We start from the raw sequence: 22,720 nt of genomic DNA, 5'->3' as shown, positions 1-22,720 counted from the left end.
GATTGCATTATTGCTTATTTATATTCCAAAATAAATAACCATGCTCATTAGAAAAATGTATACACTTATGTATTTTTTCCTATGAAAAATCAGTCCCCCTTGTAACTGTGATAATTAGGCACTTGGAAATGTCTTCTTTACAAGGAAGAATGCAAAAAAACAAACAAAACCAACACCAAAACAAAACAAAAAACAAAAACAAAAAGAGGATTGAGAAACCAAGGTTGACCTGTGATTTCTGTGGGCAATCCATTTTATTCCATTTATACACAAAAGCAAAAGGAGCTGGCAACCAGCTTGAATCCTGGGACTTTACAGTCCCTGAGGCCAAGGCAGGGAATTGAATCTGGCATAATCAGTATCCCTTTTATGTTAGCAAGTGAAATTAACAGTTGAGTATCCCTATTTTACAGTGCCCCTTATGTAGGGTGGTTAAGTGTGGAATAATTCTCCGCATTTACTTCCTGGACAAAAGGAAAGAAAAAATGTTAATAAATTAATTAATTTTTGCAGCATTGCTAGCTCCCTGCATCAGTGAATAAAGCAAATTCAATGTGTACCAAAAGGGCTGGCTGTGAAGAAGGTTGTTGGGAGGGTGCTTCACCATGGTTACTGGAAACAGAGAGTATAAAGAAAAATAAGGTGATGATAGATAAAAGAGAAAAAGACTAGAGTGGAGGAAATTTAGAGACCTTTGATATGCTTCATTCTTTTCCTTCTGGAAAGAATTGTCTCAGATTCATACTACATTTTGAATGCATTATGATGAATTTTCTTTCCCCATTAGCGACCTTTCTTCTGCATTTTTGATCACTAGCTAATTTTGCTTTCATAATTATACAAATTATGGTTCTTCTGTATGAGATAGGTCCTGTTCCATGCCTCTGTCTATCTGAATTCATGAACACCCCTCAGCCTATTCCACACCCTTTGTTTCATAGGTAAGAAAGCTGAGGCCCAGGGAGTCTGACCAAGGTCATGGAGCTGAGCAGAGATCCAACAGAGACACCATCCCAGTTTCCTGACTCAGGCCCCCTGCTTTTCTTCTCTCACTGAGTGGCTTTCTTTCCATGCTATCTCCCATTCTGTTTGTAAGCAAAACAGATTCTAGAAACATCTTTTGTGTTTGGTTTTGTAATGCTTCTTTTATTGGCTAAAGCAGAACTAGTTTTGCTTAATATCTGTGCTGTAATAATGAGGTCTGAAGAATGTGGGGTGATTATGTCACCACTTTCCTTTCATTTCCAGTCTGGCAATCAGATGAATCAAGCATGATTGCCCTTCTGTGAACCTATCTTGTTGAACTTGAACTTAATGATCATATCCTAGGAATTCTATCATCCCTGGCATCATTCTCCCTGCAGGCATGAAGTTGAGCAATTGCATCAGAAAAGATGAAATACTGCACATTTGGGACAACATGGATGAACCTTGAGAATATCATGCTAAGCAAAGTAAGTCAGACAGAAAAAGTCAAGAACCATATGATTTCACTCACATGTGGAATATAAAGCTGAAAGCAACAAACAAACAAAAACTCACAGACACAGACAACAGTATGGTGGTTATCCTAGGAGAAGAGGGGGTGAGGAGGTAGAAGAGGGTAATGGGAGTCAAATATATGGTGACAGAAGGAGACTTGACTTTGGGTAGTGCACACACAATGCAATACACAGATGATGCATTATAAAACTGTATACTTGAAACCTATATAACTTTATTAACCTATCTTACCCCAATACATTTAATAAAACTTTTAAAAGGGAAATTGGACACGAATTGAGTTGGCCTCCCAAGGTTCCTTCTAGTTATAAACAATGTGTACCTTCTTGGGATTACCCAAAATAATGAAGCCAGAAAATTGGAAGCCCAAGTAAAATTAAAATAATAATAATAAGAATAAAACTCAAAATAGCCACTGGGGGATGCAATACTTGTTAAAATCTTCCTGAACTACTTAGTAAAATTTGTGACTAGAATTTTTATCTTGATGTTTTTATTTCCTTTCTAAAGTGTTCCTGTCAATATCCAGTACTTATGACTCATTGCTTTTAGGTGAACTCATCTACAGGTCAGGCCATATTGCCTTTTTGATGTTTAAAATACAGTTGCTACCACCACTACTGTTCTCTGCCCCCAGCTATAAAATAAATAAACATTAAAAATATATAATTACCCTAGGTAATAATTACAAAAGATTTCAGTGAATCCTCTATGTTGGTTAGGATATTCTTCCCCTATGAAAAGTGTTCCTTTAAATTAGTGGTTCCCAACCTTGGCTGCACATTAGAATCACCTGGGAATCTTTTTTTAAAATCCTGATTTCTGGGCCTCATCCTCCGGAAATTCTGTTTCTTTGTTACTAATGTTGTGGCCTCACCCCATAACGAGGAAACAGAATTTCTGGAGGATGAGGCCCAGAAATCAGGATTTTAAAAAAAGATTCCCATGTGATTCTAACGTGCAGCCAAGGTTGAGAACCACGGCTTTAATACTAGTAGATCATTCTGTTAAACGTCTATTTTTCTTCAGTGATTTTGAACACTAAGATTATTTTTCAAAGCAACTGGCTTGTTCTAATATACTATCATTTGTTACTCATGTCTTTCTATTTTTTTTTTAATCCTTACCCAAGGATATTTTTCCATTGATTTTTAGATGATTGGAAGAGAGAAGGAAAGACAGAGAGAAATATCAATGTGAGAGAAACATATCAATTGGTTCCTCCTGTACGCACCCTGATCAGGGCCTGGACTAGGGAGGAGCCTGCAACTGAGACTCGAACCCAGGACCCTTTGGTCCACAAGCGGACGTTCCATCCACTGAGCCAAACCGGCTAGGGCTATTGCTCACTTCTGAGCAGCCAACAAAGATGCACAAGAGTGTCATTTCTTGAAACATGAATCACATTTTATTAAGATCTCATAAAGCACACATACTGGTTCTGGTCAGTCTAAAGAAAATAGCACAGCTTCCAAAAATATTTAATACTCTTTGGGAGCCACTTAACTTTGGAGACACCTGGTTCATTCAATGAGAATGTGTTGGCATATTCTTTTTCTTAAGCTCCCCATTTGTTAATGAGGAACTAGTACTTTAACATGTCCATCATAGAATAAGCATAACGTGGTAAATAAAATCCCTGCCTTTAAGTGTGTTATATCCTAAGAATACAAAATGACAGATAATTGACTTGCATGATTTGTTAGATTTTTCATATTTATGCTTGAGCCTAAACTGCAGTCTTTTCTTACCCTTCTTCTCTTTGACAATATTCTAGACTTGGCTTAGCACCACTCATCAGCTCATTTTCCCAATTTTGATGACGCACCGTCATATATTTCAGACACTTGAGAGTTTCTAGGGATTGCGATGAAGGGAAACAAAATGTCCTCCTCAAGGAACTTCGATGATAGTGGAGGGAACACAGAAGTAAACAGAAACCAGCTTCACACTTCTTTTCCTCACTTTGCTGAGACACTGTGTCTCTGCCTCTGTTATATCTACTTCATCTCAGATCCTGACCTATGAGGATCCTATTTAACTATGACCCCAAATTCCCTTAGCTTACTCTGGTGGCTCTTCTGGAAGAGCTTGGGTTCATTCCCCATACATATTGGTCTGTGTGTTTGCATACCAGCCTTGAAGCCCTTTAGGAATGAATAACGGAGGTCTATCTTCCTTACCTCTATGGAGCCTCTGGTCACATATCATCTTCCCAACCAAGGCTTTCCTGATTACTACAATGAAAATCACAACCGCGTCCCTCCCACAGCCCTGCTATATCTTCCCCCTTTTCCATAGCACTTATTCATTTCTATCAGATCATATTTTATCTATTATATTGACTATCACATGCCTCACTCTGCTGGTTCCATAAAGGAAGTCATCTTTATATGTTTGGTGCACTGGTATATCCAAAGCACCTAAAACAGAGCTGGAAAATACTGGCCCTCAAAAACATTTTTTAAAAGAGAGAACGTGAAAATTACATTAGTTGATGACTGGAGTGTTTAAGCACAAGAAAAGTTTTTGTATTCTATATTGACTGCCTTATTATATATACAGGGAGGGCCAAAGGTAGGTTTACAGTGGTAAGCATGCAAAGTACAGAGTTTATTCTTTTATTATTATTTTTGTATTTTTTCCATGCAAACAACTGTAAACCTACTTTTGCCCCACCCTGCATTAGTACGAACTGTATGACATTGAAATTCTATTACCCTTTACCTACAAAATGGTCATTTCATTTGGTTCAGCCTAATACCTGAAAAAGCTATGAAACATGCAGAAGGATAGAGTTAGAGAAAATGTCCCAGATTTCAGGCAGGGCGAGCCGTTAATGGCCACAATTTAAAAATACGGTAAGTTTCAAATTCAATTTATGGCACCAATTATTAGAAGCACGGCTCCAAAAGCTACTAAAACTATTGACTTTTTAAAAAAATATTTTTATTGATTTTTTACAGAGAGGAAGGGAGAGGGATAGAGAGTTAGAAACATCGATGAGAGAGAAACATCAATCAGCTGTCTCCTGCACGCCCCCTACTGGGGATGTGCCCACAACCAAGGTACTTGCTCTTGACTGGAATCGAACCTGGGACCCTTGAGTCGGCAGGTCGATGCTCTATCCACTGAGCAAAACCGGTTAGGGCAAGCTATTGACTTTTTTAAAGTCACGAGACTATAATTCATTTAAGAATCTGAAAATCTTCTAGAATTGTTTCTTGAATTCCTTGAAAATTTTAATAATAGGCCTCTAAATCTCATTTTTTAAAAAATTTGCACGATAAAATAAATTCAACATAATAACATCAATGAAAGAAACATACTCTAAAGCTACCCTGATTTATGGGATGAATAATAACTGGCCAGGAGTTAAAAAACAATCACTAACCACCCAAATAATAAACTTAGGTAAATTACTCATGTTTTTTTCTTTTGTTTTTTTTTCATAGCAAACTGCAAAAATTAACTATGCACCATCAACAAAGCTGAATTATTCTTTATTAAAAAAATAATGTTGAGAAACTCATGTAAAGAATTTTGAAGGTAGATACTACACAAATTTATTAGCAAAGGACAAAAATTCACCCCCTCCCCAAATTCCTTGAATCACTTTACTCCTGCCCCAAATTCTTCTTGATGTGATTGAAGAAGACAGACTGCATTCATTAGCTTATTGTGTACTTTATCTTTCATTCACTTTTACTAGGCTTTCTATGCTACTGAGCTGAACTATTTACTTATTTAAAATTTGAAATAGATTGACATTGTCCAGGCTTCAACTCCTATAATTGTTTGCCTTACTTTATATACATTTTAACTATCTTTTACACATATAATACAGTGAGAAATATGTTAAGCCAAAATATCCAGATTCCCCATGGATCTTCAATAAAGAAAGAATCTGAAATAAGTATCTTTATAAAGAACCAAGAGCATACTGACCTAGGGACCACCTGTGGTCATCTTCTCTGTGATTCTAATCTAACTTGGACTGGAGTGGGAAGGATGAATGTATTTTAAGCAAGTAGGATGAGGAATAAGACATGATAACTGGACCACTCTCCAATGGTTCTTGAATCATGCTTTAATCCTTCTGAGTCACACTCAGAATTTGGCTTTATAAGTTCATTTTAAATCTTAGTATGGAGATTGTCTCTAAATATCAGTTATAGTCTTATCCAAAGGTAAGGACAAAATACATTTTAAATTATTTTTGGATTGTGTATCATTTTGTACTTCAGAAATATTCATATTTCACTGGAAATTCTGCATAGGTATTTTTAAAAAGTTATACACTCTTGTTTTTCTTTATTCCATCAATTTTTTTAATTTACTCATCAAGATGAAGTAAAAATGATGACATAAATGAAGGGAGAGAGGAAGAGAGTGAAAAGGAGAGAGATGGGGGAGATAAATGGGGGGAGGGGGAGAGAGGGAGGGGTTCTTATTGTCAGCCCTCAAAATAAAGTTTGACCACAATTTAGTGAAACAGCTCACAGGCCATATTTAGGTTTTGTATGCCATTAACAATCTAAGCTTAGAATATGATAGTACCCAAAGTTCTATTCTGTTCATATACTTTCACCAAAGTAAACTGAACCAAACTTCATTTTCAGAAGTTATTTTCAAAAACAGCATCATGTGAATTGCAATTATAAAAAATAATTGCTACTTCAATTTATCAAGTCATAATCTCATTAAACTTTAAGAACTATCTATCTATCTATCTATATAATATTATATATATATATATATATATATATATATATATATATATATATATAAAAGCCTTAGCAACCAAACGACTCAACGACTGGTCGGCCGGTTGCTATGACACGTACTGACCACCAGGGGGCAGATGCTCGATGCAGGAGCTGCCCCTGGTGGTCAGTGCACTCCCATATCGGGAGTGACACTCAGTTGACTGACCCATCCTGGCAGCCCCCCAGCCCAGTGGCAGCCATTCACTCCCTCAGCAGTCCTACAGGTCCAATCTCCAGAGAATGGGCCAGGCATGGACAGACTGGTGCCGCCACCACGATCCTAACAGCGCCACTGGCCTGGAGGTAGGCATCGGGCACCATGGCTGCTTCCCCTCCCTACAGGCTCCGCAAGGAAGGAACGATGTAAAAGCGGCCGCCAGGTAGCTCCTGACAACTGGTGTGAAGGTTAGCGGGACAGATCTGGATCCCAGGCCAGCAAGGGCATCCCATCGCCCGCCCAGAGGGCCAATCACGTCCTGGTCCCCTCACCTCCCTTGGGATGGGCGCCAGATGCAGGGCTCACGGCTGGTGAGTGCAGCTGCAGCAACGTGAGACTCTCCTGATCAGGAGTGACCGGGCGCAAGCCCATGGCAGGCACAGCGGGGGCTGGGATGAGCAGGAGCGGCAGGCAGCATTGGATTGCCAATTTTGGCCCAATCCCCGCAGGCCACGCCTAGGGAACCCACCCGTGCACGAAGTCGTGCACTGGGTCTCTAGTGTGGAGAATAAAAAGCTTCCAGATGTTGAAAAGAAAACCATAATTGTAGAATTGAAACTCTCATATATTGCTGGTGGGGTGTAAATTAGTATGAACACTTTTGAAAACTGTTTGGCAACATCTCTTAAAGCTAAAGGCATGTGTACACCATGAACCAGCAATTCCACTTCTAGATATATATTCCCAAGAGAACTAAGTGCATGTGTCTACCTAAATACCTTTACTAAATGTTCATAAGAGCTTTATTCATAATTGCATAAAATGGGAATCCACTCATGCTCATCAACAGTAGAATGGATTTTGTTATATTCATATAATAGATTACTACACAAAAAAAAGAAAGAATCAATGGAAAAGAATTACTGTTACAACTATACAGATGACTCTCACAGGCATAATGATGAGTGAAAGCAGCAGACACAAAAGAGTGCACACTGTATTATTCCTTATACATGAAGTTCAAGTACAAACTAAACTAATATTCAAAGACAAAAGTCAAAGTAATGTTTGCCTCTATGAGGATTAAGATGGAGGTGGACTGACCAGAAAGAAATACAATGCCTTCTTGACGTGAGTGGCAGTGACATAGGGACATAATTAAGATGTGTGTACTTTATTAAAGTATGTTATATCTAAGTAATGTTAATAATAAAATATTATGGTGCCATTAGCTTAGAAACTCTCTTATTGAAACCAAATTTGGGGGTCTGTAGTGAATATTATTCCAAAGAGTTCTGGTATGAGCATACATTTTGTAAACATGCCATGTAACCATGGCTGCATGGGTGAAGGCCCTATGACGACTATGTATTCGCTAAATAAATAAGTTGTAAGGAGATATTTTCCTTAGAAAGGGGAGAATATTTTACATAAGCTTTTAATAAATAAGTGTGATTTGAGATATGTATCTTAAGAATATATTAACAAGTGAAGGTACTCATCTGTAGCTACACGATTATGACAAAAGAATGGGCAGTGAAGGTGCTTTCAATACTGTTCCTTGCCCATTGACATCCACCGTAATCATTAGTTTCCTTCACCAACCACCTACTTTTCTTCTTCCATCCCAAGAGCTACACTTCCTTTTTGTTCCATTTCATGTTCTGCCCTCGTTTATAACAATGTCTAGCACTCCCCCAGCACACAGTGTCAAAAGCTCTTTCCTTTCTCAGAATCATCATGATAGAAAAAAAAATCACCATAATAGTATAACATCTAATATTATATATGGCCTTGGACTCGTCTTCAGTTATTTATATTTAGTTATTTATTGTAATGTTAACCAATTAAAGAAGCATAAAACCGATTTAATATAAATGATTAATTACCTATAATATGCCAGTCTCTTTGAACACAGTATTTTATTCAGCAATTCTGAGAGTTATGAACCTCCATTTTGCAGTGGAGAAAATAGGCCCAGTTAGGTTCAGTTATTGCCAAGAACACAGCTGGGAAGTTGTGGAGCAGAAATCCAATCCCTGGACTTCTTAGCTAATTAGTTTGTAACTCAGCCTTCTAAGGTATCAGAAGAAGAAGTGATAAATTAAATATAGAATTAAGAATTTTCCATTTTTATTGGACAGGTATTTTAAACAGACTACTTATTATTCTAGGTGTGCATAAAAGAAAAAGTATTAGAAATAAGAATGTTTACTTTCAGAATTATTTCAGATTCCATCAGTTCATGTTTAAATGGTTTATATGTGTGAACATAAGCATTCTTATGGTCGAGGAAGACACTGTAGCTTTATGTACTACCTAGCTGGTTTATTCTTTGCAGAGAGCACAGAATCATAGGTGTGAGATATATGCTCATGTGTTTTTAAAGAACTCCACTGTTTGACAATTTGTGTTTATTATATATGTGTTGTAAACATCTACTGAAATGAACCTATGTCTTAGAAGTATAGATTATAAAGGTAGATGCCTGTCTTACATAGTAAATTACACTCATTTTATTATATCAAGTTAGAAATAATCAAATATGGGGAATCTTAAAGGTTACACCAGAAAACATTATGTTAATATCATATTATATAAGGTATGTTGTATTTAAATTAACTAAATTTATTTATAGTTAAATTCTGGATGTAGAACAACTTTTCTTTGAAAAACTCCATTCCCTCCATCAAATCTTTCCTCAAAGTTTATCTTCTCAGGGAGGCTTAACCTGACCATCCTATTTAATATTATAACCTGCAGTTCCTGCCACTAACCTCCTTTATCCTATTTTACACAATAATTAGCATTTTCTAATATACCATATAATTTACTCATTTATTATGTTTATTCTTATTTTTATCCACATATCAATTATTTATGACATCCACCTGGATTCTGTCTGCTATTTCAAGTGTGCAGTAGACCCTGTGGCGATAATCACTAAAAATTACATATGGAGTTTCTTAGTCCCTATTGTTCCTCTTCCTCTGATCCTTGTACCAGGGGTGCATCAAAAATGAAGGGAGAAATTCATTAGCTATGCAGATATTTATTTATGGATATTTTAAGTAAAATGGTTTGTCCAAACTATAACATACTTTGAATACTTAGAATACATTCAGTGGTACATTTAAATGTTCACTGAAGTCCTAAATCCTCCTATTGATTGGAACTAAAGAATACAGGTGATGGATATGAAATCCCTCGTGTGAAAAGAAAGGTGAACTGTAATGAAGAATGGGAACACATTCGTGTCTCACCCTATCTTCAAATTTCTAAGCTACAAACGACTCTAGATAAAAGACATATTGGTTTTTAAGTTAAAAGGAAATATTACACATGATTAATGTCTATATATGAATAATCTTCCTCAATAGTACCATCAAATTAGCTAGAGAGAGGTCAGGTGAGAAGGATTCTATATGGCAATGCTCAAAATTATATATTTATGAAGTTTTCATAGTTTTGTGGCTCTTTTCCTTCTTTGCTTCTTTTTAAAAAATTTATCTTTATTGTTGAAAGTATTACAAATGTCCACTTTTCCCCCATTAACCCCCTTTTAGCCCACCCTCACCTTCCCCCCTCCAGGTCTTCACGACACTATTGTCTGTGTTCATGGGTTTTGCATATCTATACATATAAAGGGTAATATGCAAATTAGGCCAGGACACTGTGACGGGTCATGACCAGGCAGGAGGAGGTTGTATGCATGCAGGTGAGGCCAGGAGAGGAGATGGAGACAGACACAGGGGGGCCTGCCCGAGCCGGCGCGGCGGCTCCAGTGGCCCAGAGCGGACACAGGCAGGGGGACAGGGGGGTCCTGGGGCAGAAGTCAGGTGCAGGTCCTGGCCGACCATGGCGTGTGTCTGGCCTGACTCTCACGGTGGCCCGTGGGGTGCCTCCTCGCACGGTGGGAGGCAGGGCACCTCCTCATGTGATTTCAACTACACGCTGGGCCTCTAGTATGCATATAATGGTTAATCTCCCTTGCTTCTAATACCAACATATAATTGAAGAAATAACACTGTTTTATATAATACTAGAGGCCCAGTGCATGAAATTTGTGCACTGGCAGGGGATCCCTCTGCACCGCCTGTGCCCTCTTGCAGTCTGGGACCCCTTGCTCCTTACCGCCTGCCTGCTCAGTGCTCCTTAGTGCTGCCATGAAGGTGGGAGAGGCTCCCACCACCTCTGCTACACTTGACAGCTGTAAGCCCGGCTTCCGGGTGAGTGGCACTCTCCCTGTGGGAGCAGAGTGACTACCAGGGGGCAGCTCCCACATTGAGCATCTGCCCCCTGGTGGTCAGTGCTCATCAAGTGACCGATCATTCTAGCCATAACGGTGGCTTAGGCTTTTATTATATAGATTTGGGGGGGGGAAAACCTCAAATTTTTTTCGGGGCATTGCCCATCTATCGTGACTCATGTTTCAAGTGGAATGTGAAAATATCCTCTTTGCAAAAAGTAGCCATTGTAAAGTATCTGGGCCAATGAATCTCCCTGGGAGAGAAATTTCCATACCTCTCAGACCACCAACTTTTCTTCTTAGACTACCACATTCTTGTGCTTTTTATTATCTTCCTGTCCCATCCTCTATGCTTTGCCTATGTCTTCCTAACTCTTCCTTTTTCTGTAACATCATGGGAAGCCATGGTCAAGGAAACAGGAAAATATTTAAGAAATCATTTAGACAGACGTGCCTCTACACAGGTCTTTGTTTTTGTTAGTAGATGAGGGACTGCATGTGTTTTACATCATTTTCTCTTGTTGCAATATTTGGTAGACTCTTTTTGCACATAAATAATGGTGCACAATAAATAATGTTCATTTGTTTTGTGGATGTTAACTTTAAGAAAAATGGAATTGGAAATGGGGAGAAAAATATGTGGTTACTGTGGTCCTTATGTAGGTATCTGTTTATTTTTAACACAGTAGAGTTAAAGAAAGAAAAGGGAGAGTTTCCTCAAAAAACTAAAAATAGAACTTCTATTTGACCCAGTGATCCCACTTCTAGGAATATATCCCAAGAAACCAGAAACACCAATCAGAAAGGATATATGCACCCCTATGTTCATAGCAGCACAATTTACAATAGCTAAGATTTGGAATCAGCCCAAGTGCCCATCAGCAGACGAATGGATTAAAAAACTTTGGCACGTCTATGCAATGGAATACTATGCCGCAGTAAAAAGGAAGGCACTCTACCATTTGCAACAGCATGGATGGAGCTGGAGAGCATTATGCTAAGTGAAATAAGTCAGTCAGAGAAAGATAAATATCACATGATCTCACTCATTTGTGGACTATAATGAACAACATAAACCGATGAACAAAAACAGATATAGAGACAGAGAAGCATTGAGCAGATGCTCAAACCTCAGAGGGAAGGTAGGGGAGGGAGCGGGTAAGGGGGAGAGATCAACCAAAGGACTTGTATGCATACATATAAGCATAAGCGATGGACACAGACAACAGAGGGTGAGGGTGAGGGCAAGACTAGGGGGATGAGGGGACAATGGGGGGATAAAGACACATTTGTAATACTTTAATCAATAAAAAATTTAAAAAAGGAAAGAAAGAAAAGGGAGTAGAATTCTACTAAAATGCCTGTGAGCACATAGATGCCATATTAGAAAACAGCGGAAGGTACCTCAATGACAGGTTTTTCTAGGTGGTAAAAGCTACTTATAAAGTTCTTATAATTTCATATTTTAATTTGGAGCTGCTCAAAAAAATGTATGCTTGATTGATAAGCTGATGAGAAAAGAGGAAGTTAAGCTCGTGCTAAAAGCACAAAGAAAGCACCAAAGGAAACACTGAGAAATTGGCAGTCATAACATTCAGTTAAAAGCGAAGTGCAATGAAAGAGAAACTTATTTTACAGCACAGAAAAACTTCATTTAAAGTGGGGGTGGGGATGAAGGTGTAAGAAAGGATAAAAACACTAAAACAGACCCAGACCTATTAGGGCATCACCTGAAGAAAAGCAGTAAATGAAAACTGATGGCATGTGTTAGGAGGGTTAAGTCACTCAAATCAGAAGGAAAAGTAAGCAAATGGAAGGATAGAGAAGAATTGGAGGATCAAGAGCTTTGGAAGCAAACAGGGTTTCATTTATAAACCAGTGAGCCAGTCTGACAGGTGAGGCGGGCTGAGCCACTTGAAAGATCTTATTCAGTGGCTGGCATTACTGAATGCCCAGCTGGGTCTGAACAAGAGGAGTTTTAAACAGAGACATTGTTCTAAAGAACTCTTAAGTTTCATGTGCCCTCCAATACGGCCTTATAAACCCTAAACAGCATCAATATTCACCAACCACCTGCAATCAGCATTATTCCAGAATTTGCTAGACACAGCAAGTCCTTGACAGGGAATAATTTAATTTGGATGGCTGGCCCTCTACTCAGGACTTACATGTATTGATGATATGCAAATCAGTTCAGCTCAGTCCCATCCACAGCATAAATTAAGTGCATCCTATCATGAGGATTATCTTGGAAAGAGAGAATGTCACCCTCAATATGCCCACGGCCTGGAGATGAGCAGTCAGCAGTCTCTGAGTGAGGGAGAGTGAGAAACGGACAAAGAGTATTTCATCCCTATTGACTGACTGGCTGCTTTCTTCTTTAGGTTAAAGGCTTGATCACTTACACAAAATATCTTGGCTAAGAACAATTTTCTTGTTAACCTCTAGTACAGGACACATGTTTTATACCAGTGAAGATGTATCTATGACTTCCTGTCACACATTCTAAGTAACTTAGAGTTAATAAACAAAGCGCTAAAGAACTCAGGGAGGAAGATCACAAAATTGTATGACAAATGTGAGCAAAAAATTGGGAGGTTATGGCTGATATGGGTAATTACTTTTTCTTTTTTTATGTTTTTATTTATTTCAGAGAGGAAGGGAGAGGAAGAGAGAGAAAGAAACATCAGTGATGAGAGAGAATCATTGATTGGCTGCCCCCTGCATGCCCCATACTGGGGATTGAGCCTGTAACCAGGCATGTGTCCCGACCAGGGACTGAACTGTGAGCTCCTGGTTCATAGGTCAACACTCAATCACTGAACTATGCTGGCTGGGCAATGGGTGATATTTTTAAGAATTTATAAATCACAGCTGGAAATACCTGCTTAAAGGAAATCCAGATATAACTCATTCTAAAAGTAATTTAAAAAATCTTCAAATGAGTTTGCAACTTTTCCCAATACATGCTATCCAACCTTCTTATTAATACACCATCAATGAAAAATAAATTTTAAAGTCTGGGTTTAATAGCATGAAAGAAATGGTGAATGTATTCTTGTGGCCTGATTACAAATGAACTGTTCAAGAGGTGAATCTGTGGAAGGTGGTTGAATTTATTGTTTATGATGGTGGGAGTTAAAGACAACTGAGTTATCATGGTGAGGGGCATGGACAAGTCAAAGGTGATAGAAGGAGTCCTGGGTTCCAGCATTGCTGTTAGAAGTGTTGAATTAAGTCAACATACAAATGTATTAAATGAAAAGGGCATAAACAGAATGACAACTCACATACACATCAAGCATATTTCCATGAGGATATATGGGAGCTGGGGAAATGGAAATGGAGGTCAGAGATAAAAGGGAAATTTTAAAATAGTATAAAGCAAAACAAAGGGACTTTCATATCCTGATCATCATGCCTCTCCCCAAAAGAAGATTATGAAGAACTCAATTCTTTGCACCTGTGCTTTGGAACATCACCAATAACAACAACAAATGAGACCTAGAAAAGTTATGAAGTGAACACTACCATCACTACCCCAGCACTACCTACAGGGGAAAGATGGAGAACATGGAGATAGGGCTGTGGCTCTTACCATTAATGAACAGCACAGACCTGTGCTAACGTGTGGGGCTTCAGCTCTGTGTGGTTTCATTCAGAAGTCCGGAGGTGCTCTACGAGGCTGCTGTGCAGTTATTAAGCACCCCAGGTGATGGTGCCACTTGTTTATGGGATACACTTTGAAAAAACTACCATGAAGAGTTTTTTAAAACTGCGATTAAGTTGTATCCTCACCAAATGCACAGGTATTTATCTCTTATGCCAATAAAACCAACAGGGTTTCCAAAACCAGAGGGGAGGAGGGGAGATGTGTGAATATGAATTTGTGCCAAGAACAAGGATAGTGAATTACTACAATGTCTTCATAAAGGTTATGTTAAAGTTAGAAATGTATTTTTAAAAAACAAGTCTTATTTTGTGCTCCTTTTTCCTTTCCTATTCCTCCTTCTTCATTAGCTACAATCAGTAATGGCAGGTAATAGCCAGAAAAAATTGCTCTAATCATTTTAAGATGAACTGACTTTCATTTCACATTGACTGTTAAGAGGCATGTAAAGGCACAAACAGGATTCCAAGGTTTTACTTATGTCATATACTTTAAATAAAACCTAGAAATACTGCTCATACAATTGTAAAGTTGTCTCTACCATTCTACATATTTCTATGACTTAGTACAAGTTTTGTACTTGATGCTTATGAACCGGTAGCCACAGAAAAAAGGTTAGTCTTTCTCTTTTTTAAAAAATAAATATTTTTACTAGAGGCCTGATGCAAGAAATTTGTGCAAGAAGTTCGGCCCTCGCAGCACTGGCTTCGTCTGGAAGGTCGTCTGGAAGGACATCCAGAAGGTCATTTGGCTGTCTGGTCTAATTAGCATATTATGCTTTTATTATTATAGATTGATTTCAGAGAGGAAGAGAGAGGGAAAGAGAGATAGAAATATCAATTATGAGAATCACTGATGGACTGTCTCCTGCATACCCACACTGGGGATCGAGCCCACAACCCAGTCATGTGCCCTGACCAAGAGTTAAACTGTGACCTCCTGGTTCATAGGTTGACACTCAACCACTGAGCCATGCCAACTGGGCAAAAGGTTACTCTTTGCACTGCAAAACAACTATAAGGTGAAAAAGACACCTGTTCATGTCAGATGAAAGTGTGGCATTACTTTAGCTTTTACGGGATTTTTTTTTTATTAAGGGCCAAAACCTCCATCAGGGATGTGGGGACAACACAGCCCATAATTATGTTAATACTAGAGACCCAGTGCACAAAATTTGTGCACGGGGGGGGGGGGGTCCCCTCAGCCCAGCCTACACCCTCTCCAATCCGGGACCCCTTGGGGGATGTCCAACTGCCGGTGTAAGCCCAATCCCAGGGATCAAGCCTACACCCACAGTTGGACATCCCTCTCACAATCCTGGACCACTGGCTCCTAATTGCTCACCTGCCTGGTCGCCCCTAACTGCCCCCCCTACTGGCCTGATTGCCCCTCACTGCCTCTGCATGCCAGCCTGATTGCCCCCAACTGACCCCCCCTTGCTGGCCTAGTAGCCCCTCACTGCCCCCTGCCAGCCTAATTGCCCCCAACTGCCCCCCCTGCCAGCCCGGTCGCCTCTCACAGTCCCTCCCAACTGGCCTGGTCGCCCCATGCAGCCTGCTGTTCAGTCATTTGGTCATCACTCACTAACCCCTCTGCCGGCCTGGTTGTAGGCAGCCATCTTGTGAGGGTGTGATGGTCAATTTGCATATTACCTCTTTATTATATAGGATGAACTTGATCTGCAAAGCAGGACACTGATTTCAGAGCCTGGGAATTCTAGGCCTATTGCTGATTTGGTTTGAGTGAAGCCAAGGAATTCCACTATGAGAGAAGAACTATTCTGCAATGGGATGAGGAGGAGGTTGGCAGGGTGAGGGGAAGTTTCTGTGAGGTTTCTCTCTCTTCTACCTTCCATCCATCCCCCACATTCCACCCCATTAGATTATCACCTTAGACTCATGGATTTTGTTTTATTCAATGTCTTATAATCTGGTATCATTATTATTATGCTTGATGCCTAGATTATCTCAGATTTGGCCATGGTAACCTCTCGGTGATAGTAGTGTATCTTTTTGACAATCCCCATTATCCTTCAGCATTTCCCTGTTTTCTGTGCAACAAGATTCCAGGGACTCTACTTTCCCTGTTTTAGACCTCAAGAGTCTAAAACTTTTTTCCAAGAACTTTTTAGTGACAAGTGGTATTTAGAAACCAAGACTGGGTTCTCATTGCTTCTGGGACAAAATGAGCCATACTGTCATTGTTGCTAGTATCATCAAACAAGCATTCCGCTGACTTGGAGCAATGCTAAAGAGCAGCACCAGTATACATCTGTCTGTGTTTAGAGAATAAGCAGAAGACACAGGACACATGTGAGGAGGAAAGAGAAAAATCAGCCAACTTTGGAAGAGACTATGAATCCCTATCTTATGGCTTTAAGGGAGTAAATAGTACAGAAGAAAAGGCTGATATTGCTTATTATTAAATATTTCATATAAGAAAGAATAAAGTATTTTATTTGTTAATAAATTGTAATCTTACTTTAAAAGAAAACATTTATCTGAAAAATGATGAAACATACATGTGTTTTTTTCTCTTTTTACCTCTTTTATATTTAGTTAGTAGGTGCCAAAAGAACAGTTTAATTTTAAGAATTCTGGCATTTTTTAAAAAATTGTAAATATATACCTTCTTCTATTTTCCCTGGTGGATATAGTACCCATGTCACATTTAAGGAGTTAAAGTGGTGGCATTTTTTAGTTTCTTTATGGGCAAATGAATTATTGTGGGTCTTACTACTTGTGACTTTATTACAAATAAAAAGCATACCTATTTGACTATAATTTCATCTTGGAGATTCTCATGAGAAATGTCATTTAATTTAATTTCCAGGCTCTCCTGCTTGTGCTGCATCTCTTTATACTCTCAAATTAAAACTTTTTAATAACATTCCCCTATGAGACCATAGATTATGATAAATTGGACAGAGGAGAGCGATCAGTAAACAGGTGATGCTTAGCATCTCATTAATTCTAGGGAAGGAAAGCAAACTAGCCTAGATGTCCAGGACATAGCAATTCTTTTATCTTTTTATCTTTGCCAGACTGACTATGGTGGCAAAGGGAGGGATGAGGATGGAGTAAGGAAGATGCACTCAGAGAGACCTGGTGGTTTTACAGTCCTTTTCATAGGAAGCCAGGCTAACATGGAGAAGAACAAAGGCCAGGTGATTGTATACTCTATGTCAGAATGTCCTTTATTTCTCTGTGGTTTTGTATAAAAGTCAGATGGAGGGCTGTTGAATGCCAGTGTGTTTGTTGGGCAGGCTGGGCTAAGCATAGAAGGTGATTGGTTTTGGTAGTGCTCTGTTTCAACTGTTTAAAAATTCCCCATTTTCCCAAACTGAAAAGAATGGGCTACCCCTCTAAAGAATTCAAAACATAAGCAGAAACATGTAGGCTCTTTGAGAAACTCATACCAGATCGTCTGGTTCATAAAGACTCTTCAGTTTACTAACAGTTTGCCCTTGGCGAGGTTTCTAACCGCTCTGTCTCAACTTGCCCACCTATAAAATGGGAGTAATAAAAGATCTTCTTTATAAGCACCTTACACATAAAATAATATACTGGAGGCAAACACTAAGCACCCAACACTCATAGCTCTTACTATTATTTATATATGACTAAATAGAAATATTAAGAAAATGTCACGCCGAAACCGGTTTGGCTCAGTGGATAGAGCGTTGGCCTGCGGACTGAAGGGTCCCGGGTTCGATTCTGGTCAAGGGCATGTACCTGGGTTGAGGGCACATCCCCAGTGGGGGATGTGCAGGAGGCAGCTGATTGATGTTTCTCTCTCATCGATGTTTCTAACTCTCTATCTCTCTCCCTTCCTCTCTGTAAAAAATCAATAAAATATATTTTTTAAAAAAAAAGAAAATGTCACATCAATATTTGAACATTTTAAAACAACTCAATTAATAAATGGATTAAACACTCAGTCTAACTAATTTTCTAGCTTTACTTCATATGGTTTCTTTAATTTCCTTTCTTAGAGGTATAATATTTTTAAAAACTTTTATGCTTCTCTTATTATCCAGATCCACAAACTCACTACAAGATGCACTGATGAGGTACCTGCCAAGGTCATCACTCTTCTAAATGTTAAGATACAAAACGCAATGCAGTACCTGTCCTCGAGTGGCTCACTGTGGTGGGGCAGACCATTGTGCAAACAATGAAATGTTATTTGACTTGATTCTCACCATTACAAGATACAATGAAGGTGTGAACTTGGGAAAATTAAGGGAATTTTCATACTTCAGAGACATGAAGAATGAGAAGACACTCCCCACAGTGACAAAGCCCCTGCAATGAAATTTCCAAAATGAAAATATGAAATAACTTTGTGGAATAACCAGAAAAGTTTTTAAGAAAATATGCTTTAGCTTTAAAGCAATTGTCAACAAATTATGTGATTCTGAAAATTGTATTTTAGAATTTATTATAATATCCAAAGCTGGAAATACCACTAATTTATCCATCTCCCCTGAGCATCTTATAATTTAAAAGAATAAAATATCACTTTTCCCTTTCAGCTAGAGCACATGAGTCTCAAAGGTATCTATGCACTGGAGGTGTCTCCAGCTTAAAAGAAGAGTTGACACAAACAACATCTGTATGAAGCACCGAAAAACTAAAATTCATGCCTCAGAAGGCCAACAGTGAGCCCACACTGGCTCAGGTGCCAAAGCACAGAGCTCTTTATTTCTTGAGGTCTCAACTTGCCTTAACAGATAAGGAAGTTTTTAAAAGTTTACAACATATTTCTTTTTTAAAAATAGAAATTTTAATGTTAGTTATCCACACCTCTTAGAAAATTAAAAGACTAAGAAATAAGTTGCCAAAATTGTTTTGGGATTTTCCTTTGCTTCCCAGGTACCAGATTATTCATATTGTGCGTATTATTGACATGAACCCATTGTCAGAACTTCGAGGACTGGGATGCTAAACATTAACTTCCGAAGGCCTTTAGCCATCTCCCTGCTACAGGAACAGTTCAGACTACATACAGAATGCATAAAAATCCAGAGTAGTTGAATGTAGAATGTTTTTTAGAATGTAGTTATAAAAATTATACCTGCAGCCAGATATTTTTTTAAAAATTATGTTTTCAGCCCTAACCAGTTTGGCTCAGTGGATAGAGTGTTGGCCTGCGGACTGACGGGTCCCTGGTTCGATTCCAGTCAAGGGCATGTACCTTGGTTGTGGGCACATCCCCAGTAGTGGGTGTGCAAGAGGCAGCTGATCGATGTTTCTCTCTCATCGATGTTTCTAGCTCTCTATCCCTCTCCCTTCCTCTCTGCAAGAAAATCAATAAAATATATTTTAAAAATATGTTTTCATTTATATTTTTACAGAGAGAGGAAGGGAGAGGGAGATAAGATAGAAACCAATTGGCTGCCTCCTGCACGCTGCATGGCCCCCCCACCCCCCCACTGGGGATCGAGCTTGCAGCCCGACTGGGAATCAAACCAGCAACCTCTTGGTGCAAGGGATGATGCTCAATCCACTGAGCCACACTGGCCAGGCTTGCAGCCAGATATTAACTGAGTTCATATCCAGCGGTTCAATCCACCTGTATGCTGGTTCCTTCTTTAGAACATGAGGATAAAAATATTAACTATCTCACAGAGTTGCTGTGCAGATTAAATGAGTTAATACAAATCAATGCTCAAAACAATGCTTAGTCCTTAGCAAGAGCCTGATAAAAGTTTCTCATTATTACCTAGAGGCCCATGGGCACAATCCTCCTTCAGAGGCTGTCAGAATCCAGTTTAGGATTAAGGACACTGCCCCCCTCCCTGCCAGCCTCCTCATCCCATTGCAGGATAGTTTTTCTCTAGCTCAGAGTAGAATTCCTTGGCCTCATTCAAACTGAGTCAGCAGTGGGCCTGGAATTCCCAGGCTCTGAAATCAGTGCCCAGTTCTGCAGACCAAGTTCATATTAACATACTTATGGGCATATCCCCTGTGGGTGCTGGCTGTGAATATAAATTTGCCAAGAACAAGTATAGTGAATTACTACAATGTCTTTATAAAGATGATCTTAAAATTCAAAATGTATTTTTAAATCACAAGACTTACATTGTTTTCTTCCTCATGATTAGGTTGAGAGCACAGATTGGGGGTGGGAAGGAAATAGTTGATATTGGGACTTCTTAGCAATTAATTGTTAAAAATACCTTTCTCCCTCTATAATGAAGAAGGAAATTATGGGTGGTACTTTGAGACCATGAGAATATCCTGTTTCCTAACAACTTTTCACCCAACAGTTTTAGTATATATTCATGACTAGAGGCCTGGTGCACAACATTTGTGCACTGCGGGGGGAGGTCCCTCAGCCCGGCCTGTGCCCTCTGGCAGTCCGGGACACCTTTGGGGATATCTGTCTTCCGGCTTAGGCCGGCCCCCCACCCCACAAGCCATGAGCTGGGCTTCTGGCTGAGCGGCGCTCCACCTGTGGGAGCGCACTGACCACTAGGGGTCAACTCCTGCATTGAGCATCTGCCCCCTGGTGGTCAGTGTGCATCATAGCAACTGGTTGTTCTGTGTTCGGTCAATTTGCATATTAGCCTTTTATTATATAGGATGCTTGCCTGTGTCCCTTACTATAGGGTGGGGTGCAATGAAGATTTGAAGAAACATTCTTTCTATCCTTATTAACTAGCATTCTTCTAGTTTATAGCTTTGCATTTTACATTAAAATTTGTGTTACATTTTCAGTTACTTTTTGTGAAAGGTGGAAGGTCTGTGTCTAGGTTCATTTTTCTGCATGTGAATGTTCAGTCGTACCAGCACCATTTGTTGAAAAGACTATCTTTGCTCCATTGCATTGACTTTGCTCCTTTGTCAAGGATCAGTGGCAGCATTCATACTAACTCATGATGGTACCATGGTTATATCTGTCTAAATCTTGCACTCTGAGGAGAGGGACAGTGAAGGGAAGCAGGGAACACATAGCTAGAATGTAGGACACTTGTGCTCAGAGCTGTGGGCTTAATTTGAAGGCAACATAATGGGAGCAGAGGATGCCTCCCAAGACAACCTGGCTGCCAAGTCAGGGTCTGGTGGGGAGAGTTCAGATTTAAGTACCCAAAAGACTGAACTTAAATGCTCTCTTAGACTAGAAATGTGTATTGAGGTGTAAGTCAAAGGGCCAAAAGATCATCACCTGCAGTAGAGCCGTACATGTCTGTCCGTGCCTTTGTGGTCAGGAGGTTCCACTGTGAACCGGGTACCTTGAAGCTGTCACCTTACACACACCCACCGATCCCAGGCCAGTGGTGTGTGCGCTGGACCCGGCTCCCACCTGCTCCCAAGAGCCAGTTATGTGCATCTCTTCCTAACTCTGTGGTCAGTGACATGGTGGTGGCAGCTTGAAATTGTCCACAGCCAGCCCTGATCGGTTTGGCTCAGTGGCTAGAGCGTCGGCCTGCGGACTGACGGGTCCCGGGTTCAATTGCGGCCAAGGGTATGTACCTTGGTTGCGGGCACATCCCCAGTCAGGGGTATGCAGGAGGTGGATGATCGATGTTTCTCTCTCATTGATGTTTCTAATTCTCTATCCCTCTCCCTTCCTCTCTGTAAAAAATCAATAAAATATATTAAAAATAAAAAAAGAAAGAAATTGTCCACAGCCGGAGTCTTTCTTTACACACAGAAATCTGGCTAACTCTGCAAATCGAAGCTGTTTTCTTCCTGCCTTACTCCCTACCCCTTGAAAGCCAGCACACCACTAACTCTCAGACATTTGAGATTCTTCCTCCTTTTGACATAATTTTTACACATCTTTAGGCAGTGATAACATTCCCCAAATGCCTCACTTAGGGATGAGGACAAATTCATTAAAGGTAGTAGGGACGCTCTAAAAATAATAGTAGTAGAGGCATAAAAACAGGAAAAATTACTTAAAATGACTTGGACTTCAACTGAGTAGCTGTTCCAATTAGGGCTATCGCAATCATTAAGGGGTGTATTAATAACAGCAACAGGGCACTGACTCCCACCTGGACATCAATGTATTGTTTACTGAGCAGTTCCCTGCATGTTATCTCATATATTCTTCATGAGAATCTTTTAAAGGTGCCAGGCCAGGAATTGTTTTTTTGTGTGTTTTTTTTTAAAAAATATATACTTTATTGACTTTTTACAGAGAGGAAGGGAAAGGGATAGAGAGTTAGAAACATTGATGAGAGAGAAACATCAATCAGCCGCCTCCTGCACACCCCCTACTGGGGATGTGCCCGCAACCAAGGTACATGCCCTTGACCGGAATTGAACCTGGGACCTTTCAGTCCGCAGGCCGACGGTCTATCCACTGAGCCAAACCAGTCAGGGGAGGAATTGTTTTATTCCCATACACACATTTAT

The 22,720-nt window shown here is 39.6% G+C and overlaps 1 protein-coding gene across 1 annotated transcript in view; it reads right to left on the bottom strand.

Moving 5' to 3' along the window:
* MAP2 (microtubule associated protein 2) overlaps positions 1-22,720 on the bottom strand; it is a 231,955-nt gene that overhangs the window by 110,392 nt on the left and 98,843 nt on the right. The window lies entirely within an intron of this gene.

This window comes from Myotis nattereri, assembly GCF_964212035.1.
Source record: "Myotis nattereri genome assembly, chromosome: 7".
In the NCBI taxonomy this organism is placed as follows: Eukaryota; Metazoa; Chordata; class Mammalia; order Chiroptera; family Vespertilionidae; genus Myotis; species Myotis nattereri.
The sequence above is the reverse complement of the archived record's forward strand: the minus strand, read 5'-3'. Positions and strand labels throughout refer to the sequence as shown.